This window comes from Calonectris borealis, chromosome 13 (genome assembly GCF_964195595.1).
Source record: "Calonectris borealis chromosome 13, bCalBor7.hap1.2, whole genome shotgun sequence".
Classification (NCBI taxonomy): Eukaryota; Metazoa; Chordata; class Aves; order Procellariiformes; family Procellariidae; genus Calonectris; species Calonectris borealis.
In genome coordinates, this window is record NC_134324.1 from 16,878,723 (window position 1) to 16,888,725 (window position 10,003).

General features: G+C 50.4%; 1 protein-coding gene across 1 annotated transcript in view; it reads right to left on the reverse strand.

Moving 5' to 3' along the window:
• IL1RAPL2 (interleukin 1 receptor accessory protein like 2) overlaps positions 1-8,629 on the reverse strand; it is a 391,471-nt gene extending 382,842 nt beyond the window's left edge. Inside the window, exon 1 of the mRNA XM_075162335.1 lies at positions 8,302-8,629. The gene's annotated coding sequence lies outside the window, so the exon portion shown is untranslated. The remainder of the gene's footprint in view (positions 1-8,301) is intronic.
• Positions 8,630-10,003: the final 1,374 nt, after the last annotated feature.

Here is a 10,003-nt window from a genome sequence, read left to right on the forward strand (position 1 = left end):
TAGTGGTTTCCAGTTGTCAGGTTTTGTTGCTCAGAAATCTCATGGAAATAAATTACGGTTTTCACCCCCCACACAAAGGATGAAATGGCAATAGTAATTCTTTCGTTGTCTTTACAGTATGCTAGATGGGAATTCTGTTCATTTCTTTTCAAAGCATTTCCTCACTCCAGTTTTTAAGGCTTTGAATTTTAATATGAACTCTCTCTCAGGTCTTCTCTTCTTTTGCCAACACACCACACTTTGAGCTGTTTATTACTGAAAGATTTTCAGTCTATATAATATGCTGGATGGAAGCAATCCACAATGGGCACTAGTCCCTTTTTGTTGATACCTCAAACACAAACAAAAAAAATATTTAAGATCAGAGATGCATGCTAGTTCAAATAACATATCTTCAGCTCTACTTGATATGGGTCATGCAGTGTTTTTTGCTCTGTTGCTCAATGAGCATCAAAGAATATTTCATTTTGCCTAATTCACTGTGCATCTTCACCATCACAACCAGCCACTTAAGTTGTCTAAATATGCAATGAACATTAATTCTACAAGGCAGTGTGCATTCAGCATTCATCTTGCTGGATTTGAGCCTCCACTGGGCTCAGGTCCTTAACTAAATTCACATCCAGCTAATCCTCCTTGTTCAGCTGAAATTCTACGAGAAATTTAAAACTGAGGTAAGCACAGAGGGAACCTGGCAGTGCTTGTGTTGTGTGAACTGAAAGTAACCAGCAACAATGAGACAACATCTAAAATGTCTGGGATTATTACTGGCTCAACAGTGCATCAGCTGCATGATAGCAATACAACAAGGAAAGACCAAGGTATTGTCCTGCGGAAGCAAAGGGAACCACAACTCAATACACAGAGCACCTGACAAGGTCACAACACCGATCTGTAATCATTCCTCCAAAGGCTGCATGTCTGGGTACGAAAGAAAAGGAACAAACTGTAAAACTCACAGACCTTTTGTGATGTGAAGGGCATAAACTCAGAATCTTATCAGTTATTTCAGAAGAAACAAACAGCACCACCCCCCCTTAAGTGTTAACACTGAGGTTTTGCTTGAAAGATTGTAATGCTTCCATTAAAAAGTTAAATAGCTTCCAAATGGCAACCATAGAAGATACCAAGAGCTTAAAGCTTCAAAAGGCATCTTACAGTATAACACCAAAACAAAAACACGGACTTCAGTGGCAGGCACAAAATAAAAATACCGTGTATGGCCTCCACACAATAACTTCTCCCATTAACATTTTTGGCTGCAGAGAGTAGAAGTGACTTTAGTCATGCTGAAGTGGTCAGACTGAACATTATGAGCAAACTGCTGGTTTGCCCTGTAAAGAGAAAACCCTGCGAGCATTAACACAAGAACCTTTTCCTGCAAGAACTTTCCGATCCAATACTGCCTAAAATAGTGCTCATTTATGGGAAAAAAATGAAGAGCAGGAAATGGAAAAATCCCCTGAAACATTCCAAATACAGATAAAGATTCCAATACCTATAGAATCAAAGTGCTATCCAGAGGGGTTAGTGATGAGCATACGATACAGGCACTCATCTAAATCTCTGCTAAGAAAATTCAACAAAAACCCGAGCAGCCCATCTTAACAGATTCGTGAACCAAAAGAACTGGAACTACTCAGCACTGATTAGCAGATCGAGTACTATCAGCTCACACCACACACTGACCTCAATTCCCTAAGCAACTCACTCACACAGAATTCAAGTTCATTATATCCTCAAATTGGATTTTAAATCCCTGAATCATACTCCTCCCTTATTGCAGCAACTCCTGCACTTGGAAATGCAGAAAGCAACTGTAAGGAGGAACAACAAGAACATCAAAGGAGTGGGAAAGTTAGCTATTATTTTTTAAGCCTCGTGCCCAGCTGCACCATCAATGATGCACTGATTCAGCACTACCCTGGATTCTACAGATAACTATTGTTCCCAGCCTTAACTTTGCAATATTCCAACTACACATTCCAGCATATATGGATTTGCTTGTCCAGTATCACAGCTTTTAAATTTGAGTAGTCCAGGCCTTTCACAGACATTCAAAGTAAAATAAGTGTGGTAGGAGGAGGATTACAGTTGTACTCCAAGCCCTTATGGTTTATGAGGTCAACATAATGGAGCTATTAATTTACAGCCTTTTTTTCCCCTAGAGTAGGAGCTATTAATATTCTACATATATTTACTTCTGCAGGTTGTGGTTTAATCAATACAGTACTTCAGGCAACATGAAGTACCGTAGGCAATGTAAAGACAGTCAGACCCAGAGAGTTTAGGTTTACAGAGTGGGGCTTAGCCTCTTACCACTTTGCAGAAGTACTTAGAAGATCACAGAAGAGCCAGCTGGGGGAGAGAAGAAAACGTGAAGACGGTCTATGCTTGGAAAGCTACACATGTACACTAGCACTGGGGAAAGGGGAGTGATTTTAAGAATAAGCTTAAACCAGCCTAAGTCCTAGAGCTGACGCAGTTACAGCAAGACAGTTCCCAAAGCAGAGTAAGCCACAGCAGTAATCACAGGCACCTGAGGGGAAAGAGGAGCCCCAGCCACAGATGACCACGTACGCTTCCCAATGCCGAGAAGGCGGCGGGGCACTGTCCCAGGAGGGCAGACTTCTTCTGGGCTGAGATGAACTCAGAGGCTGCTCTCTCAGACCCAGTCCAGCGCAGCCAGCCCACCCGCCCTGGGCTGCGGAGAAGCTCCGCTCAGGAAGAAAGGACTCTGAACCCTGCTTTTCAGCTCTGCAGGGAAAAAAAGCAAGTTGCTGATGAGAACTCTTAGGCTTCAGAGTTGCTGAGAAACCCTGTAAATTCTGGAAAACCCACAGCTTCACCTGACTCCAGCTCTTCAGTCACTGACACCCAGAGCAAACACCACTGCTCAGGTCACGGCCTTTTCCTCCTAAGCGCTTTAGACGATCTTGCCAGTGATCACAGGTCTCCTCTACAGAGCCTCAACCACAAAAGGAGAAGACATTTCAGATTAAGAGAGATGAGAAAAGTCCATTCTCACCCACTCCAATTTCAAAACTCACCGCTCTTACATCAATAAGGAAGTCTGTCCAATTCGCAGCAGCCTACACAAGAGCATTATTAAGCCAAAAGATTAGATGCTTTGCTTCTTTCATACTCATACCAACCTTGCTCCCCAAGCAGCTTTTGCAGAAAAGCTATTAAAAATGGAGAGAGACACAGTTCAAAGAGAGGTCTCAATCCTGAAAGATAGCATGTCCCTCCTCTTCCCCCCCACACTGCTTCTCTCGTTCCCCTTGTGTTCCTCAAGGCACGTTACGGAGGTGCTCAGCACAAGAGAGAACTAGATTTTAGACTGGGCTGCCATCTGCATGCTGAAACGTTCCCTGCTTTTATAGAGAAACTGCTTTTACAGCATCTTAAAACAGTCCTCTTTCCAGGACACACAGAAGATGGACTGCACTGCTGACAAGTGTCAGCCGTACTGACTTTATATCTGCTCCTATGTACATCCATGCTTCTGCAATATTTACACAATAACAATATTTGCACTATCCATGGCAAACCTGGTCCACATTCACTCCTGCACATTAACGCAACAAGCGGCAAGAGAACATGACTCTGCTTGTGATGTGCTTAGAATTTCATTCCTTGATCTCATTCATGGCTGCATGCTTCCTTAACTAATACATAATGCTCAAAGAAGACAGAATTAACACAAGAAGATGACATATCAGCTGTTACACTTCTTATAAAACACTCTTCCACAGTTTTCCACTTAGAAAACACAGTTCCAGAGAAGCAAGACCGGGTACTTTGCCACCAGCAAAGGCAAGTTGCTTTCACTGTACTCGGCACCATCTCATAGTACCTTAAAGCGGTAACATATTCTTGATAAGGACTTTTTTCCCTTACATAACCAGAGACTAGTCTTTACCTATATGTATTCTGCCAGATTTGTCTGGGTGAAAATAAGAATTGAATTAAGCAAGCAAACAAGCAAACCCCCGAGAATTTGAGAATCATGAGAAACTGCTTACAAAACATTACTTCTAGATATTTTGTGGAAATCTTGTAAACAATGGGGTTTTGTTCTGATGCAGGCCAAAATCAAGTTAAAATATGTATTTTATGTGCCCTGGAATTGCTCTGCCAAATAGACATCCTTGTTAATTTAACTGTTAGATAAAGCAGTGGGAAGAGGGATGGAAGGAACTCTCTTCCTGTAGTGCTTTTGGGGTAGAAAAGGGCTGAAAAGGAAAGGATTAGCCAAACAACCCCTGCAGAAGTTTCTAACACACAGTCTCTCCCCCACCAGCTTTGTCACTGAACATAACACAACCCTCAATCCTCCACCAATTCCAAGGGGGGGGCTTACCTAGGGCAAGTACCAGATGCCAAAGGAAACCCTGACCATCAAAGCTAGGAAAAAGATCCTTATTATTTTCAGCAAGGGCAAGATCTCTTCCCTTTGTCTTCTTTTCAAGGCTGTTTAAAGGAAGATTTATTTTTAGTTGGACACCCTGAAAAGCAAATGGCCTCTTAAAGTGCCTCCTTATTTTGTGATACAGTTTAAATGTTCACTTCCCTTTCCAGCACTAAAGACCTCCTGATAAATAGCTCAGACTCACATTGTTTGAGGAAGGCTTAGAAATGGAGAGCAGACATGGTTTCCCATACAGCCCTTTAAGGCTGTTTAATAGTTGTTCACGATTTAGCATCCCTTGATATTTTCAGCTTGAGCCTCAGTTTGAAGTGAGAGATTACTCAGAGCTGAGCTGGAGTGTTTTGGAGAGCAGGAAAAGTCCATAAATTATAAATGCTTTATTTGTACTGCTTATTGTGAATACAAATTCTCAGCCTTTTCCCTCAGATGCACAGGTCAAGGCCACCAGCCCCAGCCATCCCTGGCAGCTTCCCACCTCAGCCAGCCCCAGCCAGCAGGGCCGACTGGCTTCAGAGGGCACAGACATGCTCCTTGAAACTATTCCTCCACCTCCGGTCCCACAAGGGCATCTCAACGCAGGACATACAAAATTTGGACCAAACAGCCTCTCTCTTCCAAATGCCACATAGAAGGCAGTGTTCCCTGTAGCTTTAACTGGATAATTGTAACATGTACCCTTCTCTCCCCAGGAAACAGCTGCAGACAGTCAGGGAACAAATTACTCTGCCTGTGCAAACAAACCAAATCCCTTTACAGACCCATCCCAGCCAGAGAGCCTCACCTGGATGCTCCTGTCATCTCCAAGCATCCGGAGGGTATAGGCCTCACATGTCGTCCCCACTGCGTCCCCCTTGCTCTCCAGCAGCCTACCTGCTGGGCTCCTCACACACGCTGCCTCCATACGCAAGCTGCCCGTTACTTCCAGGGGGAACTGAAGCCAGCAGCTGCCCTACATCTCCAGACACACATTCTTAAACCCTCCATGGCTCAAGCTCATTGTATAGTGGCAAGGCACAACACCCATGAGATCCTGAGCCCAGCAAGTGCGCTCCTACCTGCCTCCGCTTCCTCACTCCTCTGCAGCCTCCTCTGGGCTTAAGGCTGCGAAGCCCAGCTTCTTCTGAGGCCCAGGCCTCCAGCCTCCATCAAACCAGGAAACCTCCTCCTCCCTCTCCCACACCGCCGGTCCCTGCCAGATCAGAAGTGATCTGTGCCACAAGAACAGACCTTCTGCTGAGCTCACCTTCTCCCCGCCAGCTATGAATGCCTCCTCACCCTTGCAGGCTCTTTTTGATCTGACTTCTGTTCGGAGAGCGGCCAGTCCCCTCACACTGGTTTCCAACAGCTTGGGCTACTGCACTGTTTCAAAGTGCAGCCACTAGACTGGCAGCCCTGGCGATTAAAAGGCTTTCCATCGCTCTGCTCTGTGAGATACGAAGCAGTTCAGACAAAGCTGGCTGATGCCACATATGCACAGGGGCTCCAGGAATTGTGTGCCACCCACTAAAATTGACTGAAGTTGGCTAAGTACATTAACGTGGCACACCTGGTCCTTTTTCCTACTCTTGTGCAAGCAAATCTTCCTCCCTTCTCCCTCTCCTCCATTTTACTGCTAAAGCATCAATCACCAAACAATTTGAAGGCAAACCTCCTATGAGCTTCCAGGTACTGTGAAAGCAAAAAGGTAGTCTGCAGAGAACTCTTGAGCCTTACAAATGGAACAACAAAAGATTCATCTCTCTCTCCGGTGCTCACTTGCAGCCCAAGCAGGAGGTGAGTATAAAGAAGTCTTGCTATCAGCTAACATCCCTGCACATTCCCAACTGACCACCCCTCCCCGGTACCCAGGAGCAGGCCAGAAGTGCATGCACACCCACGCACACAGGACGCGTGCTTTCTGACATCCTTGGTCTACAGCTAGGAAGGAGGTCTGCCCTCACAGACTCGGATCCGGAGCACGCTGGAGGTGCAAGCTGCTGCCTAGCAACACAAACGCTCTGCAGGGAGGTCGGAGCATGCCCCTGTCCTCCCACTGCAAGAGGTCTCCTATGCGCAGAGAAACACCCTCAAAAGGATGCGATCCTCAGTAATTTCTTGGAAAGCCATCCTGCACCTCACCAATTACAACCCCTGTTTAACCACGGACTCGCCAAATCCTGAAAAGCACTTGGTGAACTGCCAGAAGTCTTTGCTTCTCACGTTCATCATGCGTGCATTACACCCCACTAGCTGACGGAGCCCAAAACCCCAAATCGCAGCCTGTCCCTCCATCTCCTCCTCAGCCACTTGTCTACTGCAAAGCAAGAACTTGACTCACTGTCAGACAGCCTCCTCCCCAGACTTACCTCCTGCCTCGGGTCTGGCATGAGCAAAGGTTTTCAGCCACGATGTCCTCACCAAAGCTGGCCCGCTCCTACCTCTGGAGGGAAGCCCCTTCCCATGCCCTACAGAGAAGCAGGGCAGGTAGTCACCCGCTCTTACGGCCGAGATACCTGACAGATATCACAGACCACCAGGCAGCTGCACAGTTTTATCCCTGCTGAGAAATAACGTCTCCCCTTTTAAGCACTGGCAGCAAGCGTTTGGGATGAGTGCCTCTCTCAGGCATGAATGCAACCACACTCACGCAACGCCTGGGCACCCTGAAACAGCCCTTCCCCACCACCCTTCCCCGCTCCTGCACGGGCAGCGGCTCACCTCGCCTTGCACCGACCTCTAACAATTCTCTGAAAAACCTCAAAACTACGTGCACTCTGATGGTAGTATTGTAACAGCCACAAACCCCACACACACTCTAAACAATTTTTTAAAATAATCAGGAAAAAAACAAGAGAGTATAAACACTGCAGAAGAGCACGAGAACGTGCCAGTTCCTGCCAGGATGGGTTTTTCCTCACGGTACAAGCCTAAGTTTGGGTGCTAACCCAACAGGAGCAGAGATTGCCCAAAGCACACAGACCTTACCGTAACTTTGAGAAACTGCAGCTTACAGCATTTTCCACCAGAAACTTTAGATTCTTTGAAGAGACAGCAGTCCAGGGACAGGCTCTTTAAAAACAGCTGCTTAATCAAGCGCTCGAGAGAGGTTTCGTGCCCTTTAGCAGGTTTCCATCAGATCCCAAATGAAACTAGAGAAGCCTTATTACCACAAAACTTTCAGAGGCAGCTAGAGATTTCCGAGTCGCCCAACGTTCGGGACGCCACCACGGTCCCTCAGAGCAGCCAAGCCTCCAAAGAACCGGCACCTTTTCAACAGGCTCCACCACGCTGCAACATCCCAAAAAACAAGTCCTCGCGGGTTTTTATTTTAAATCCCCGGCAGTAACACTTTTCCCGGGAAGCTCCACGCGCGTTCGCGGCGCTGAGTGAGAGCCCCTCGATCCTAACCAAGACCCCCCTTCGTGAGAGAAAACACTTTTGGCGCCTCCACAGCCGCAGGGCCCGATCCGGGGGAACAGCGAAGCCGCCGCCAATACGGACGGCTCCGGCTCCCGCCCCGAGCAGCCGCGCTTTGAGGAGACCGGCGGGCGCCGCGGGAGGAGCGCGACCCGCGCGGCGGCGGGGCAGCCCACGGAGGGCGCGGGGCGGCCGCCCGCCCGCCACGGAGAGCCGGAGCTGCGGAGGGGTCCCTGCCGGGAGCGCCCCGGCAGGAGCGGGGCCCCCAGGACCACTCCGCCCGCCCCGGGGCTGAGGGAGGGACACGGCAGCGGCCGCCCCTCAGCCCCGTCCCGCGCACGGCGGGGGCGACACCAAGGGGATCCTCGTTACACCCGAACTTTTCTTTTTTTGAGGAAAGATTTTTTTTTTTTTTTTTTTAAAAAAAAAAAGGGAAATTGCCGCGAGAAGCGCTGCGCGGCAGGGCTTACCTCCTCGGCGGCTCCCCTCTAGGTCTCCATGCCGGCACGGCCCCGTCCGAGGCCGGCGGGCTGCGGGCAGAGCGGGGCCGGCGGGGGCTGGAAGCGCAGCGCTCGCCGCCGGTGCGGGGCGGTGGGGAGGCCCCGTGCCCGTCCCCCTGCCGCGGAGGCAGTGGAAGCTGCGGCCGGCGGTGCCGCTGCGGCGGGGGCCGCCCGTCTGCGCGGAGCGCGGCTTCCCGCCGCCGCGGAGGAGCGGGCGCTGCCCCACGTCGAGTTACGGCGGAGCAGCTGGGGGCAGCCGGGCGGCGGAGCCGCTGTGAGGGGAGCGGAACGGGACGGCGCTGCCCCCCGCGCCGCCGCCGACGGCTCCGCACGCGGCAGGTGCGCCCGCCCCGCGCAGCGAGACGCCGCAGCGCCCCCTGGCGGCCGCGCCGCGCCGCTGCCCGCCCACCGCCCCGTCCCCGCTGCCCCCAGCCGGGCACCGCCGCGGGGCCCGGGGCCTGTCCGCCGCCCCGCACCGGCGGCGAGCGCTGCGCTTCCAGCCCCCACCGGCCCCGCGCTGCGCTGTGCCCTGGGGTGGCGAAATGCCGCCGCCAAGGCCGCTAATGCCCCGAAAAGCCCAGACGGGGAAAGGGCTGTCGGCACCAGCGAGGGGCCCGTGGGGCCACGCACGTCGGCCCGCTCCCGGCTGAAGAAACGGCCAAGAAACGTCCTGAGGAACAGAGGGAGCGTCAGCAAGGGCTGTAGAAGTGTAAGGAGGAGCCGGCACCCTCAAACCTGGTCTTGCGAGGCTCAGAAAGGGCGGCGCTGAAGCAGCCCCGAGCTGGTACCAGTGTGCTGCGCCAGCGCATCCCCCCACACCCGGGGCCGCGGCACCCGGGGGGAACAAACGCGCACACCTCTTGGAGCACAACCCCGACCCCCGTGGCCTTTCTCCCGCTCCTCTGACAATTCTCAAATGCTGCTCTGGCCTCGGGCTGCCGTCATGACTTGCATCAGTTTAATTTCAGTGGAGAGCGGTGCAGCGCATCCCAGGGGTTACAGCATTTGCACTAAACCGGGAGAAGCCACTTTCAAACCCACTGCACATTTTCATACCATCATTAGCACCAATTTAACCAGATTGCCTCAAACTGGACCAGGTTAAGTTTCTCTTCCCTAACTCTGCTTCTGACATGGCACATCCATGCTTTCTACAGCATGGTAGTGTTATTTTTAGTTTCCCTGTGCTGCTTTTTATTTGCTTTTAAATATCTTAGAATAGCTCCGTGCAGAATATAATCTACTTCTCATTTTGCTCAGATTCATAGGAGGACCCCGTTTTGTTAGGCAACTGCGATACAGGCAGAAAAATCATGGGCCAAATTTCTGTAAGTGCACTTCACACTCCCGTAAACAACATGACCTTACAGTGCCATCGCTTGGACTGACCTGTGCTGTGTCACAGGCTGTGCATGACCCCTGCGAGCCTGCAAACACCGAACAACGCAGCAGTGAGAAACTCATAACCTAGACGCACAAGCAGCATCCAGCCAAACACAGGAAAACATTTTCCTCGGGAGACCCTCAGCACAGAAGGCAGTGTCCCCTCAGCATCCTCCCCCCAAGCCAGGACAGCTGAGAAGAGCCAGATCCTGCTCAGTGACACACGGCCCACCTCACCTACGCATCAGTGTCAGCATCTTTGCAATTATTGATGTCAAAGCCAAGAAAA